This window comes from Oncorhynchus nerka, linkage group LG2 (assembly GCF_034236695.1).
Source record: "Oncorhynchus nerka isolate Pitt River linkage group LG2, Oner_Uvic_2.0, whole genome shotgun sequence".
In the NCBI taxonomy this organism is placed as follows: Eukaryota; Metazoa; Chordata; class Actinopteri; order Salmoniformes; family Salmonidae; genus Oncorhynchus; species Oncorhynchus nerka.
Window position 1 is genome coordinate 599960 of NC_088397.1, and position 17500 is coordinate 617459.

The 17500-nt window shown below is 45.8% G+C and overlaps 1 pseudogene; it reads right to left on the reverse strand.

Annotated features, from left to right (window-relative positions):
• The window catches only part of LOC135572488 (ephrin type-A receptor 6-like), a 270050-nt pseudogene that overhangs the window by 796 nt on the left and 251754 nt on the right, over positions 1-17500 (reverse strand).

A 17500-nucleotide genomic window follows, 5' to 3' on the forward strand; every position in this document is an offset into this window, starting at 1 on the left:
CTCCATCTCAAGTCTTCTGGATCAGGGACAGAAGCCTCCTTGGTAAAATCACTGTACTGTTCAGGATGTGGGCTGAAACTTCCTCCATCTCAAGTCTTCTGGATCAGGGACAGAAGCCTCCTTGGTAAAATCACTGTACTGTTCAGGACGTGGGCTGAAACTTCCTCCATCTCAAGTCTTCTGGATCAGGGACAGAAGCCTCCTTGGTAAAACCACTGTAGTCAACGGGTAACAGTTCACCAGTCCGCCGAGAGAAACGTCTAGAATTTTAGAAACAAGAGTTTCTTATTGAACGAGTTAAGCTAATCGCTCTCTGTTTTCAGTTTGTTTTCTTTTCCGTTCGGTGCCGAATGAACACACCCAGGCCTGTCTGTCTGTCTGTGCAGTCCTAGCGTTCTGGGGGTTGGTTTAGATGTGGAAGCCGTTGTGTTGGACGGTGAGGAACTGTAGACGGAGACTCTGAATGCTGCTCACTATCCTCCTCTGGTGGCCAATCAAAGACACACCGATACGCCTGATGTCCCTGGGGACAAGAGATACAGACACTATATGAGTTAGGTTAACTGTTTAGAGGAGATACAGACACTATATGAGTTAGGTTAACTGTTTAGAGGAGATACAGACACTATATGAGTTAGGTTAACTGTTTAGAGGAGATACAGACACTATATGAGTTAGGTTAACTGTTTAGAGGAGATACAGACACTATATGAGTTAGGTTAACTGTTTAGAGGAGATACACCGTGCTTCTACACCTGCATTGCTTGCTGTTTGGGGTTTTAGGCTGGGTTTCTGTACAGCACTTTGAGATATCAGCTGATGTACGAAGGGCTATATAAATACATTTGATTTGATTTGATTTGATCAGTTAGATTAACTTAATAACTGAAGTTTGGTTCCTAAACGCAGAATCAGAATCCTTTAGGTAACATTTATAAATAATAATAATATAATTATATAATTTTCATAAGTATGTTTAGTTCCTTTTCCCATTGGGGAGAGGTTAGGCTTGTCTTCTTATTGGAATGTGTCTAACTATTGACATGTCCCCTCTGAGGTTGCCCTTATCTTGATTTAGTATATGGCCTAGGAGGCTCACTGTCTCTCTGTGATCTTGTCCAGGAGGGGGTGTATTTGATATATGCCATTGGATGAGGTAATGTTTTTAGTCCTAAGTGGTACCAAGAACGAGATAGGAACTTAGTTTAGGATTTCCACGACATTTGGCGACGAGGAAGGGATGTAAATCTTCACTCGCTGACCGTTCCTGACGATCTAGGTAAATATATCGTGCACGAGGGATCCCCTAAACTTGGGATCTTAGGGAAACCACACTTCGGGAACGAAGCAGATGGACCAACCTTTGATCTGAGAGGAAGCAAGCCGAGGGGATACCACATCTCGAACTGAGTTTTTTTAAAGAAAAAGGTGAGCAAACCACACACAGATTTGAAGTCGAGTTGTTTAAATATGCCTGTTACGTATACTCTGAGCGTGAATTCCTTTGTAAGGAAGGCACCATGGCGGCGTAAGCAGGGCCGAGTCAGAGGAGAGTAATCTGGGAGTTTGTGGACTCAAAAGATACTCTGCCACTGTCCGGTTGCGAGTGACCAAGATCTGTCCTGACACTGGATTGATCACAGTGGGGATTGGTGCGGTCTGTAGGGGTGAGGGGCCAGGGGACTGTGTGTTCTGTGTGAAACATGGTACTTGGTGAAGCCCTATTGGAAGAAGGACCTCACTCTGTGTGTCTGTGTGATTGTCTAAGTGACCCTCAGAAGTGGTGAATTCCAATTATATCAAATGTGCTAGCCAGGTATGCCCTGGGTTACTCTGTGTGAGTATTTTGTTATGGGATCACTAGGTAATAGTTGTCGGACCGTTCTGTGTGAGCGGGGTAGGTTGACTCTGTGTGAGTAACCTTTCAAGGATGTTCTGATGTTCTGTGTGAACGTCTGACCAGTTCTGTGTGGGTTGAATCCTTAAAGTTCTGTGTGAACGTCTGACCAATCCTGTGTGGGTTGAATCCTTAAAGTTCTGTGTGAACGTCTGACCAATCCTGTGTGGGTTGAATCCTTAAAGTTCTGTGTGAACGTCTGACCAATCCTGTGTGGGTTGAATCCTTAAAGTTCTGTGTGAACGTCTGACCAATCCTGTGTGGGTTGAATCCTTAAAGTTCTGTGTGAACGTCTGACCAATCCTGTGTGGGTGATCACCTAAGATTTCTTACGTTTTATATGGATTCTGTGAATGATTTGAAATTATGATAAATTGTCCGTGTGTATAATCAATTACTAGAGATTTAATAAAGTAATGCTGAGAATATAATTAGATACAATTTAAACCACCCATTCGTAGACGTACGTAGGTTTTGAGTTGGTATCTTAAATGGATAATTTGATGAAGATGAGGTTTTAAGCACTATTAAACTAGTCTACAAAATCTGGGAAATTGAGCTCTAGAAACTGTAGAGTGTGTCCACTTTTGGTTATCGATGTAACTATAAAACGCATATTGATTATCTCCGTCTGGGTACAACATTTCAAATGTCATAGATATTGGTGAGGGTCTGGGCAGGGTGATGTTGGTGAGGGTCTGGGCAGGGTGATGTGGTGGATGTTGGTGAATGTCTGGGTAGGGTGATGTTGTGGATTTTGGTGAGGGTCTGGGCAGGATGATGTTGTGAATGTTGGTGAGGGTCTGGGCAGGGTGATGTTGTGGATGTTGATGAGGGGCTGGGCAGGGTGATGTTGGTGAGGGGCTGGGCAGGGCAGGGTGATGTTGGTGAGGGTCTGGGCAGGGTGATGTTGGTGAGGGTCTGGGCAGGGTGATGTTGGTGAGGGGCTGGGCAGGGCAGGGTGATGTTGGTGAGGGTCTGGGCAGGGTGATGTTGGTGAGGGGCTGGGAAGGGTGATGTTGGTGAGGGGCTGGGCAGGGTGATGTTGGTGAGGGGCTGGGCAGGGCAGGGTGATGTTGGTGAGGGTCTGGGCGATGTTGGTGAGGGCTGGGCAGGGTGATGTTGGTGAGGGGCTGGGCAGGGTGATGTTGGTGAGGGGCTGGGCAGGGTGATGTTGGTGAGGGGCTGGGCAGGGCAGGGTGATGTTGGTGAGAGGCTGGGCAGGGTGATGTTGGTGAGGGGCTGGGAAGGGTCTGGGCAGGGTGATGTTGGTGAGGGTCTGGGCAGGGTGATGTTGGTGAGGGTCTGGGCAGGGTGATGTTGTGGATGTTGGTGAGGGTCTGGGCAGGGTGATGTTGTGGATGTTGGTGAGGGTCTGGGCAGGATGATGTTGTGGATGTTGGTGAGGGTCTGGGCAGGGTGATGTTGTGGATGTTGGTGAGGGGCTGGGCAGGGTGATGTTGTGGATGTTGGTGAGGGTCTGGGCAGGGTGATGTTGGTGAGGGGCTGGGCAGGGTGATGTTGTGGATGTTGGTGAGGGTCTGGGCAGGGTGATGTTGGTGAGGGTCTGGGCAGGGTGATGTTGTGGATGTTGGTGAGGGTCTGGGCAGGGTGATGTTGGTGAGGGGCTGGGCAGGGTGATGTTGTGGATGTTGGTGAGGGTCTGGGCAGGGTGATGTTGTGGATGTTGGTGAGGGTCTGGGCAGGGTGATGTTGGTGAGGGGCTGGGCAGGGCAGGGTGATGTTGGTGAGGGGCTGGACAGGGTGATGTTGGTGAGGGTCTGGGCAGGGTGATGTTGTGGATGTTGCTGAGGGGCTGGGCAGGGTGATGTTGGTGAGGGTCTGGGCAGGGTGATGTTGGTGAGGGTCTGAGCAGGGTGATGTTGGTGAGGGGCTGGGCAGGGTGATGTTGGTGAGGGTCTGGGCAGGGTGATGTTGGTGAGGGTCTGAGCAGGATGATGTTGTGGATGTTGGTGAGGGTCTGGGCAGGGTGATGTTGTGGATGTTGGTGAGGGGCTGGGCAGGGTGATGTTGTGGATGTTGGTGAGGGGCTGGGCAGGGTGATGTTGGTGAGGGGCTGGGCAGGGCAGGGTGATGTTGGCGAGGGGCTGGACAGGGTGATGTTGGTGAGGGGCTGGGCAGGATGATGTTGGTGAGGACCTGGGCTGGGTGATGTTGGTGAGGGTCTTGGGCAGGGTGATGTTGGTGAGGGTCTGGGCAGGGTGATGTTGGTGAGGGGCTGGGCAGGGTGATGTTGGTGAGGGGCTGGGCAGGGCAGGGTGATGTTGGTGAGGGTCTGGGCAGGGTGATGTTGGTGAGGGTCTGGGCAGGGTGATATTGTGGATGTTGGTGAGGGTCTGGGCAGGGTGATGTTGGTGAGGGTCTTGGGCAGGGTGATGTTGGTGAGGGTCTTGGGCAGGGTGATGTTGGTGAGGGTCTTGGGCAGGGTGATGTTGGTGAGGGTCTGGGCAGGGTGATGTTGGTGAGGGGCTGGGCTGGGTGACGTTGGTGAGGGTCTTGGCTGGGTGATGTTGGTGAGGGTCTTGGGCAGGGTGATGTTGGTGAGGGTCTTGGGCTGGGTGATGTTGGTGAGGGTCTTGGGCTGGGTGATGTTGGTGAGGGTCTTGGGCTGGGTGATGTTGGTGAGGGTCTTGGGCAGGGTGATGTTGTGGATGTTTGTGATGTTAGTTTGTATGTGGGTGCTTTTGTATTGTAAAAATAGATGAACTCAATAATACACAGTAGATTGAAGTTGTATTGATTAAATAAATAATCTCTGGTCAGAATACAGGGAATAGGCTGCTATTTGGGAAGCAGCCGGCATCTCCTGATCCACTCACTCTATACTCATGGTGGAGACAGAGTCCAGGGTGGTGAACCCTGCTGCCAGGAACTGGTTCTTGTATTGGCTCATCTTGATGGAGTCCAGCCAATCACCGATGGAGATGAACAGAGGGTAGTCCGGCACGTCCTCCAGTGATTCTGGAAAACTGAGTCGATACAGAGAGGAAGAGAAATGGGAGATATGAGAGACTGAGCTGGTGGAGCCAAACGCTTAGGTTACTAGCTCCTAATAGGGCAGCCAAATGCTTAGGTTACTAGCTGCTAACAGGCCAGCCACATGCTTAGGTTACTAGCTGCTAACAGGCCAGCCACATGCTTAGGTTACTAGCTGCTAACAGGCCAGCCAAATGCTTAGGTTACTAGCTGCTAACAGGCCAGCCAAATGCTTAGGTTACTAGCTGCTAACAGGCCAGCCAAATGCTTAGGTTACTAGCTCCTAATAGGGCAGCCAAATGCTTAGGTTACTAGCTGCTAACAGGCCAGCCAAACGCTTAGGTTACTAGCTCCTAACAGGCCAGCCAAATGCTTAGGTTACTAGCTGCTAACAGGCCAGCCAAATGCTTAGGTTACTAGCTGCTAACAGGCCAGCCAAATGCTTAGGTTACTAGCTCCTAATAGGGCAGCCAAATGCTTAGGTTACTAGCTGCTAACAGGCCAGCCAAACGCTTAGGTTACTAGCTCCTAACAGGCCAGCCAAATGCTTAGGTTACTAGCTCCTAACAGGCCAGCCAAATGCTTAGGTTACTAGCTGCTAACAGGCCAGCCGAATGCTTAGGTTACTAGATGCTAATAGGCCAGCCAAATGCTTAGGGTTGATAATACGACCAGGATGGGTTGATAATATGACCAGGATGGGTTGATACTATAACCAGGATGGGTTGTTAATATGGGTTGATAATACGACCAGGATGGGTTGATAATATGACCAGGATGGGTTGATAATACGACCAGGATGGGTTGATAATACGACCAGGATGGGTTGATAATATGACCAGGATGGGTTGATAATACGACCAGGATGGGTTGATAATATGACCAGGATGGGTTGATAATATGACCAGGATGGGTTGATAATACGACCAGGATGGGTTGATAATACGACCAGGATGGGTTGATAATATGACCAGGATGGGTTGATAATATAACCAGGATGGGTTGATAATACGACCAGGATGGGTTGATAATATGACCAGGATGGGTTGATAATATGACCAGGATGGGTTGATAATACGACCAGGATGGGTTGATAATACGACCAGGATGGGTTGATAATACGACCAGGATGGGTTGATAATATAACCAGGATGGGTTGATAATACGACCAGGATGGGTTGATAATATAACCAGGATGGGTTGATAATATAACCAGGATGGGTTGATAATATGACCAGGATGGGTTGATAATATGACCAGGATGGGTTGATAATACGACCAGGATGGGTTGATAATACGACCAGGATGGGTTGATAATATGACCAGGATGGGTTGATAATATGGCCAGGATCGGTTGATAATATGACCAGGATGGGTTGATAATATAACCAGGATGGGTTGATAATATGACCAGGATGGTGCCTTTGGCTTCTGGACAACGAAAGAAAGTTGATGTGAAATGCTGGTGAGAAATAATACTATGAGGAAGTCTTTATATAATAACTGCCTCTAAGTTTCTACGGATGGATATTGGCCAGGCCTCGAGGCTAGACATGCCTTATTAATTGAACTGAAGTTAAATGTTTCAAGGTTTCAAACAATTATACTGCCCCAAGATCCCATTATAGCCTATGAACACGAATGGCGAATGGGAATCAAGCTTTCATTCCGAGTTGAGATTGAGAAATAAAAAATAGTGGCTCTTTTTAATTTGAGATTGAATTTAGAATGGTTATTTGTTGAGCAGTGACTGGGCTGGCCAACGAGACTGGGCTGACCAATGAGACTGGGCTGGCCAACGAGACTGGGCTGACCAATGACTGGGCTGGCCAACGAGACTGGGCTGACCAATGAGACTGGGCTGACCAATGACTGGGCTGGCCAACGAGACTGGGCTGACCAATGACTGGGCTGGCCAACGAGACTGGGCTGACCAATGACTGGGCTGGCCAACGAGACTGGGCTGACCAATGACTGGGCTGGCCAACGAGACTGGGCTGACCAATGACTGGGCTGACCAATGACTGGGCTGGCCAACGAGACTGGGCTGACCAATGACTGGGCTGGCCAACGAGACTGGGCTGACCAATGACTGGGCTGGCCAACGAGACTGGGCTGACCAATGACTGGGCTGACCAATGACTGGGCTGGCCAACGAGACTGGGCTGACCAATGACTGGGCCGACCAATGACTGGGCTGACCAATGACTGGGCTGACCAATGACTGGGCTGGCCAACGAGACTGGGCTGACCAATGACTGGGCTGGACAACGAGACTGGGCTGACCAATGACTGGGCTGGCCAACGAGACTGGGCTGACCAATGACTGGGCTGGCCAACGAGACTGGGCTGACCAATGACTGGGCCGACCAATAACTGGGCTGACCAACGAGACTGGGCCGACCAATGACTGGGCTGGCCAACGAGACTGGGCTGACCAATGACTGGGCTGGCCAACGAGACTGGGCTGACCAATGACTGGGCTGGCCAACGAGACTGGGCTGACCAATGACTGGGCCGACCAATAACTGGGCTGACCAATAACTGGGCCGACCAATAACTGGGCTGACCAATAACTGGGCCGACCAATAACTGGGCTGACCAATAACTGGGCCGACCAATGACTGGGCCGACCAATAACTGGGCCGACCAATAACTGGGCTGACCAATAACTGGGCTGGCCAACGAGACTGGGCTGACCAATGACTGGGCTGACCAATAACTGGGCTGACCAATAACTGGGCCGACCAATGACTGGGCTGACCAATAACTGGGAACAGAGCACATTGCTCTGGTGCTGTCTGACAGGATATTCTGCTCCTATAACTAGACGATGTACTGTAAACTACTACTCTAACTAGACTATGTACTGTATTCTGCTGCTCTATCTAGACTATGTCCTGTATTCTGCTCCTCTATCTAGACTATGTCCTGTATTCTGCTCCTCCTCTATCTAGACTATGTACTGTATTCTGCTCCTCTATCTAGACTATGTACTGTATTCTGCTCCTCTAACTAGACTATGTACTGTATTCTGCTCCTCTATCTAGACTATGTCCTGTATTCTGCTCCTCTAACTAGACTATGTCCTGTATTCTGCTCCTCTAACTAGACTATGTACTGTATTCTGCTCCTGTTCTGCTCCTCTATCTAGACTATGTCCTGTATTCTGCTCCTCCTCTATCTAGACTATGTACTGTATTCTGCTCCTCTATCTAGACTATGTACTGTATTCTGCTCCTCTAACTAGACTATGTACTGTATTCTGCTCCTCCTCTATCTAGACTATGTACTGTATTCTGCTCCTCTATCTAGACTATGTACTGTATTCTGCTCCTCTAACTAGACTATGTCCTGTATTCTGCTCCTGTTCTGCTCCTCTAACTAGACTATGTACTGTATTCTGCTCCTCTATCTAGACTATGTACTGTATTCTGCTCCTCTATCTAGACTATGTACTGTATTCTGCTCCTCTAACTAGACTATGTCCTGTATTCTGCTCCTCTAACTAGACTATGTACTGTATTCTGCTCCTCCTCTATCTAGACTATGTACTGTATTCTGCTCCTCTATCTAGACTATGTACTGTATTCTGCTCCTCTAACTAGACTATGTACTGTATTCTACTACTCCTCTAACTAGACTATGTACTGTATTCTGCTCCTCTATCTAGACTATGTACTGTATTCTGCTCCTCTAACTAGACTTTGTACTGTATTCTACTACTCCTCTAACTAGACTATGTACTGTATTCTGCTCCTCTATCTAGACTATGTACTGTATTCTGCTCCTCTATCTAGACTATGTACTGTATTCTGCTCCTCTATCTAGACTATGTACTGTATTCTGCTCCTCTATCTAGACTATGTACTGTATTCTGCTCCTCTATCTAGACTATGTACTGTATTCTGCTCCTCTAACTAGACTATGTACTGCATTCTGCTCCTCCTCTAACTAGACTATGTACTGTATACTGCTCCTCTAACTAGACTATGTACTGTATTCTGCTCCTCTAACTAGACTATGTACTGTATTCTACTACTCCTCTAACTAGACTATGTACTGTATTCTGCTCCTCTATCTAGACTATGTACTGTATTCTGCTCCTCTAACTAGACTATGTACTGTATTCTACTACTCCTCTAACTAGACTATGTACTGTATTCTGCTCCTCTATCTAGACTATGTACTGTATTCTGCTCCTCTATCTAGACTATGTACTGTATTCTGCTCCTCTATCTAGACTATGTACTGTATTCTGCTCCTCTAACTAGACTATGTACTGTATACTACTCCTCTATCTAGACTATGTACTGTATTCTTCTCCTCTATCTAGACTATGTACTGTATTCTGCTCCTCTAACTAGACTATGTACTGTATTCTGCTCCTCCTCTAACTAGACTATGTACTGTATTCTGCTCCTCCTCTAACTAGACTATGTACTGTATACTGCTCCTCTAACTAGACTATGTACTGTATTCTGCTCCTCTAACTAGACTATGTACTGTATTCTGCTCCTCCTCTAACTAGACTATGTACTGTATACTGCTCCTCTAACTAGACTATGTACTGTATTCTGCTCCTCTAACTAGACTATGTACTGTATTCTGCTCCTCCTCTAACTAGACTATGTACTGCATTCTGCTCCTCCTCTAACTAGACTATGTACTGTATACTGCTCCTCTAACTAGACTATGTACTGTATTCTGCTCCTCTAACTAGACTATGTACTGTATTCTACTACTCCTCTAACTAGACTATGTACTGTATTCTGCTCCTCTATCTAGACTATGTACTGTATTCTGCTCCTCTAACTAGACTATGTACTGTATTCTACTACTCCTCTAACTAGACTATGTACTGTATTCTGCTCCTCTATCTAGACTATGTACTGTATTCTGCTCCTCTATCTAGACTATGTACTGTATTCTGCTCCTCTATCTAGACTATGTACTGTATTCTGCTCCTCTATCTAGACTATGTACTGTATTCTGCTCCTCTATCTAGACTATGTACTGTATTCTGCTCCTCTAACTAGACTATGTACTGTATACTACTCCTCTATCTAGATTATGTACTGTATTCTTCTCCTCTATCTAGACTATGTACTGTATTCTGCTCCTCTAACTAGACTATGTACTGTATTCTGCTCCTCCTCTAACTAGACTATGTACTGTATTCTGCTCCTCCTCTAACTAGACTATGTACTGTATTCTGCTCCTCTAACTAGACTATGTACTGTATTCTGCTCCTCTAACTAGACTATGTACTGTATTCTGCTCCTCCTCTAACTAGACTATGTACTGTATACTGCTCCTCTAACTAGACTATGTACTGTATTCTGCTCCTCTAACTAGACTATGTACTGTATTCTGCTCCTCTAACTAGACTATGTACTGTATTCTGCTCCTCTAACTAGACTATGTACTGTATTCTGCTCCTCTAACTAGACTATGTACTGTATTCTGCTCCTCCTCTAACTAGACTATGTACTGTATTCTGCTCCTCCTCTATCTAGACTATGTACTGTATACTGCTCCTCTAACTAGACTATGTACTGTATTCTGCTCCTATAACTAGACTATATACTGTATTCTGCTCCTCTATCTAGACTATGTACTGTATTCTACTACTCCTCTAACTAGACTATGTACTGTATTCTGCTCCTCTAACTAGACTATGTACTGTATTCTGCTCCTCTAACTAGACTATGTACTGTGTTCTGCTCCTCTATCTAGACTATGTACTGTGTTCTGCTCCTCTATCTAGACTATGTACTGTATTCTGCTCCTCTATCTAGACTATGTACTGTATTCTGCTCCTCTAACTAGACTATGTACTGTATTCTGCTCCTGTTCTGCTCCTCTATCTAGACTATGTACTGTATTCTGCTCCTCTAACTAGACTATGTACTGTATTCTGCTCCTCTATCTAGACTATGTACTGTATTCTGCTCCTCTAACTAGACTATGTACTGTATTCTGCTCCTGTTCTGCTCCTCTATCTAGACTATGTACTGTATTCTGCTCCTCTATCTAGACTATGTACTGTATTATGCTCCTATAACTAGACTATGTACTGTATTCTGCTCCTCTAACTAGACTATGTACTGTATTCTGCTCCTGTTCTGCTCCTCTAACTAGACTATGTACTGTATTCTGCTCCTCTAACTAGACTATGTACTGTATTCTGCTCCTCTATCTAGACTATGTACTGTATTCTGCTCCTCCTCTAACTAGACTATGTACTGTATACTGCTCCTCTATCTAGACTATGTACTGTATTCTGCTCCTCTAACTAGACTATGTACTGTATTCTGCTCCTCTATCTAGACTATGTACTGTATTCTGCTCCTCTAACTAGACTATGTACTGTATTCTGCTCCTCTAACTAGACTATGTACTGTATTCTGCTCCTCTATCTAGACTATGTACTGTATTCTGCTCCTCTATCTAGACTATGTACTGTATTCTGCTCCTCTAACTAGACTATGTACTGTATTCTGCTCCTCTATCTAGACTATGTACTGTATTCTGCTCCTCCTCTATCTAGACTATGTACTGTATTCTGCTCCTCCTCTATCTAGACTATGTACTGTATTCTGCTCCTCCTCTATCTAGACTATGTACTGTATACTGCTCCTCTAACTAGACTATGTACTGTATTCTGCTCCTCTATCTAGACTATGTACTGTATTCTGCTCCTCTATCTAGACTATGTACTGTATTCTGCTCCTCCTCTATCTAGACTATGTACTGTATTCTGCTCCTCTAACTAGACTATGTACTGTATTCTGCTCCTCTAACTAGACTATGTACTGTATTCTGCTCCTCTAACTAGACTATGTACTGTATTCTGCTCCTCCTATAACTAGACAATGTACTGTATTCTGCTCCTCTATCTAGACTATGTACTGTATTCTGCTCCTATAACTAGACTATGTACTGTATTCTGCTCCTCTACCTAGACAATGTACTGTATTCTGCTCCTCTATCTAGACTATGTACTGTATTCTGCTCCTCTACCTAGACAATGTACTGTATTCTGCTCCTCTATCTAGACTATGTACTGTATTCTGCTCCTCTACCTAGACAATGTACTGTATTCTGCTCCTCTAACTAGACTATGTACTGTATACTACTACTCTATCTAGACTATGTACTGTATTCTGCCCCTCTACCTAGACAATGTACTGTATTCTGCTCCTCTATCTAGACTATGTACTATATACTACTGCTCTATCTAGACTATGTACTGTATTCTGTGTGATAAATAACATACACGAGCGCTCAAACGTATTTCCGGCGGCTAACCGATTAACGGTTAACCGTTAACATCCCTACAGTCGATACAATGACACTTTATTGTCCGTCGAACCTGAAATGTAGATGGGAGGTTGACCTCTGACCCTAACCCCTGGATGTTTGTCTATGGATTGGTTGATTGGTTGTTCTCATCTGTGTACGTGGTCCACTAGTGTTATCTAACTACTGGGCTTAGGGTTAGGGGTCAGGGGTCAGTGTTAGGGTCAGCGTTCAGGGTCAGAGGTTAGGGTCAGGGATCAGGGTTAGGGTCAGAGGTTAGGGATCAGGGTTAAGGTCAGAGGTTAGGGTCAGGGTTAGGGTCAGGGGTTAGGGATCAGGGTTAGAAGTTAGGGGTCAGGGTTTAGGCTCAGGGTTTAGGGTCAGGGCTTAAGGTTAGGGGTTAGGGTTAGGGTCAGAGGTTCAGGGATCAGGGTTAGGGTCAGAAGTTAGGGGTCAGGGTTTAGGCTCAGGGTTTAAGGTCAGGGGTTAGGGTCAGGGGTTAGGGTCAGAGATTAGGGTCAGAGGTTAGGGGAAAGGTTTAGGCTCAGCTGTCAGGGTAAGGGTTAGAGTCAGAGGTAAGGGTTAGGGTCAGGGATAAGGGTCAGAGGTTAGTGGCAGGGGTTAGGGTCAGGGGTTAGGATCAGATATCAGGTTCCAGGGTTAGGGATAAGGGTCAGAGGTTAGGGTCAGGGGTTACCTGTTGTCCACCAGTGTCAGTAGACTAGTGGGGTTCCTGATGAGTTTATCCAGGAAGGAGACCAGGCTGTTGAAGTGAGGTCTCTGCCCTCTCTCCTTCTGCCAGCAGTGGAGCATCAACTGGTGTAGAACCACAGGACAGTCCATGGGGACAGGGAGACGGTAACCCTCCTCTATAGACAGGATCACCTGTAATGTAGAACCACAGGACAGTCCATGGGGACAGGGAGACGGTAACCCTCCTCTATAGATAGGATCACCTGCCAGGGAAGAGGTCACAGGTTACACTTGTCAGCATGGAGTGACCATGTAGAGTTCCAAATGATGATGAAACTTCCACCTAGCCTATCAGAGAGCAGGATAGATCTACTATTACCATAATGCTAAAACCTGTCAGATCCTCTCAGAGGGACTAAGGGTCCATTTGGGATTTGGCCATAGAATACCATAACTCACATCCTGATTGGACAAGAGGGAATAGCAGAACACCATAACTCACATCCTGATTGGACAAGAGGGAATAGCAGAACACCATAACTCACATCCTGATTGGACAAGAGGGAATAGCAGAACACCATAACTCACATCCTGATTGGACAAGAGGGAATAACAGAACACCATAACTCACATCCTGATTGGACAAGAGAGAATAGCAGAACACCATAACTCACATCCTGATTGGACAAGAGGGAATAGCAGAACACCATAACTCACATGCTGATTGGACAACAGGGAATAACAGAACACCATAACTCACATCCTGATTGGACAAGAGGGAATAACAGAACACCATAACTCACATCCAGATTGGACAAGAGGGAATAACAGAACACCATAACTCACATCCTGATTGGACAAGAGGGAATAACAGAACACCATAACTCATATCCTGATTGGACAAGAGGGAATAACAGAACACCATAACTCACATCCTGATTGGACAAGAGGGAATAGCAGAACACCATAACTCACATCCTGATTGGACAAGAGGGAATAGCAGAACACCATAACTCACATCCTGATTGGACAAGAGGGAATAACAGAACACCATAACTCACATCCTGATTGGACACAAGGGAATAAAAGAACATTAGAACTCCCATCCTGATTGGACAAGACGGAATAACATAACATTAGAACTCACATCCTGATTGGACAAGAGGGAATAGCAGAACATCCTTAACTCACATCCTGACTGGACAAGAGGGAATAACAGAAAACCATAACTCACATCCTGATTGGACAACAGGGAATAACATAACATTAGAACTCACATCCTGATGGGACAAGAGGGAATAACAGAACATTATAACTCACATCCTGATTGGACATCTCCCAGTAAGGTCTCTCCCCGTACGACATCACTTCCCACATGACGATGCCGTAGCTCCAGACGTCGGAGGCTGAAGAGAACTTCCTGTAGGTGATGGCCTCGGGAGCTGTCCAACGCACCGGGATCTTATCCCCCTGGACAGAGGACAGAAATAAAACCTGGGTCAAACAGCAACTATATAGAGAACTTCCTGTAGGTGATGGCCTCGGGAGCTGTACAACGCACCGGGATCTTATCCCCCTGGACAGAGGACAGAAATAAAACCTGGGTCAAACAGCAACTATATAGAGAACTTCCTGTAGGTGATGGCCTCGGGAGCTGTCCAACGCACCGGGATCTTATCCCCCTGGACAGAGGACAGAAATAAAACCTGGGTCAAACAGCAACTATATAGTACACTTCTATTAACCAGGGCCCTATGGACTGAAGTCTATCCCCTATATAGTACACTTCTATTAACCAGGGCCCTATGGACTGAAGTCTATCCCCTATATAGTACACTTCTATTAACCAGGACCCTATGGACTGAAGTCTACCCCCTATATAGTACACTTCTATTAACCAGGACCCTATGGACTGAAGTCTATCCCCTATATAGTATACTTATATTAACTAGGACCCTATGGACTGAAGTCTATCCCCTATATAGTATACTTCTATTAACTAGGACCCTATGGACTGAAGTCTATCCCCTATATAGTACACTTCTATTAACCAGGGCCCTATGGACTGAAGTCTATCCCCTATATAGTACACTTCTATTAACCAGGGCCCTATGGACTGAAGTCGAACCCCTATATAGTACACTTCTATTAACCAGGGCCCTATGGACTGAAGTCTATCCCCCATATAGTACACTTCTATTAACCAGGGCCCTATGGACTGAAGTCTATCCCCTATATAGTACACTTCTATTAACCAGGACCCTATGGACTGAAGTCTATCCCCTATATAGTACACTTATATTAACTAGGACCCTATGGACTGAAGTCTATCCCCTATATAGTATACTTCTATTAACTAGGACCCTATGGACTGAAGTCTATCCCCTATATAGTACACTTCTATTAACCAGGGCCCTATGGACTGAAGTCTATCCCCTATATAGTACACTTCTATTAACCAGGGCCCTATGGACTGAAGTCTAACCCCTATATAGTACACTTCTATTAACCAGGGCCCTATGGACTGAAGTCTATCCCCTATATAGTACACTTCTATTAACCAGGGCCCTATGGACTGAAGTCTATCCCCTATATAGTACACTTCTATTAACCAGGGCCCTATGGACTGAAGTCTACCCCCTATATAGTACACTTCTATTAACCAGGGCCCTATGGACTGAAGTCTATCCCCTATATAGTACACTTCTATTAACCAGGGCCCTATGGACTGAAGTCTAACCCCTATATAGTACACTTCTATTAACCAGGGCCCTATGGACTGAAGTCTATCCCCTATATAGTACACTTCTATTAACCAGGGCCCTATGGACTGAAGTCTACCCCCTATATAGTACACTTCTATTAACCAGGACCCTATGGGCTGAAGTCTATCCCCTATATAGTACACTTCTATTAACCAGGGTCCTATGGACTGAAGTCTATCCCCTATATAGTACACTTCTATTAACTGGGACCCTATGGACTGTATTCTAACCCCTATATAGTACACTTCTATTAACCAGGGCCCTATGGACTGAAGTCTATCCCCTATATAGTACACTTCTATTAACCAGGGCCCTATGGACTGAAGTCTATCCCCTATATAGTACACTTCTATTAACCAGGACCCTATGGACTGAAGTCTACCCCCTATATAGTACACTTCTATTAACCAGGGCCCTATGGACTGAAGTCTACCCCCTATATAGTATACTTATATTAACCAGGGCCCTATGGACTGAAGTCTATCCCCTATATAGTACACTTCTATTAACCAGGACCCTATGGACTGAAGTCTACCCCCTATATAGTACACTTCTATTAACTAGGACCCTATGGACTGAAGTCTATCCCCTATATAGTACACTTCTATTAACCAGGGCCCTATGGACTGAGGTCTACCCCCTATATAGTATACTTCTATTAACCAGGGCCCTATGGACTGAAGTCTATCCCCTATATAATACACTTCTATTAACCAGGACCCTATGGACTGAAGTCTATCCCCTATATAGTATACTTCTATTAACTAGGACCCTATGGACTGAAGTCTATCCCCTATATAGTACACTTCTATTAACCAGGGCCCTATGGACTGAAGTCTATCCCCTATATAGTACACATCTATTAACCAGGACCCTATGGACTGAAGTCTACCCCCTATATAGTACACTTCTATTAACCAGGGCCCTATGGACTGAAGTCTATCCCCTATATAGTACACTTCTATTAACCAGGGCCCTATGGACTGAAGTCTATCCCCTATATAGTACACTTCTATTAACCAGGACCCTATGGACTGAAGTCTATCCCCTATATAGTATACTTCTATTAACTAGGACCCTATGGACTGAAGTCTATCCCCTATATAGTACACTTCTATTAACCAGGACCCTATGGACTGAAGTCTATCCCCTATATAGTATACTTCTATTAACTAGGACCCTATGGACTGAAGTCTATCCCCTATATAGTACACTTCTATTAACCAGGGCCCTGTGGACTGAAGTCTATCCCCTATATAGTATACTTCTATTAACCAGGGCCCTATGGATTGAAGTCTATCCCCTATATAGTACACTTCTATTAACCAGGGCCCTATGGACTGAAGTCTAACCCCTATATAGTACACTTATATTAACCAGGGCCCTATGGACTGAAGTCTATCCCCTATATAGTACACTTCTATTAACCAGGACCCTATGGACTGAAGTCTATCCCCTATATAGTACACTTCTATGAACCAGGACCCTATGGACTGAAGTTAAACACACACACACACACACACACTCCTTACCATGGTGTTATATGCAGGCTCGGGGTGGTCCTCTAGGACTCTGGACAGGCCGAAGTCAGACACCTTACACACCATACCCTCATCTACCAGGATGTTGCGAGCGGCCAGGTCACGGTGCACGTAGCCCAAGTCAGACAGGTAGGTCATCCCTGACGCCATGCCATGCAGCATCCCCACCAGCTGGACCACTGTGAAGTGGCCATCATGCTGCTGGAGAGGGAGAGAGAGAGAGGACAAACTTCATACATGACAAAGTATCAGTTTGCTGGAGAGAGAGGGGAGAGGGAGAGGGAGTGAGAGAGAGGGGGTGG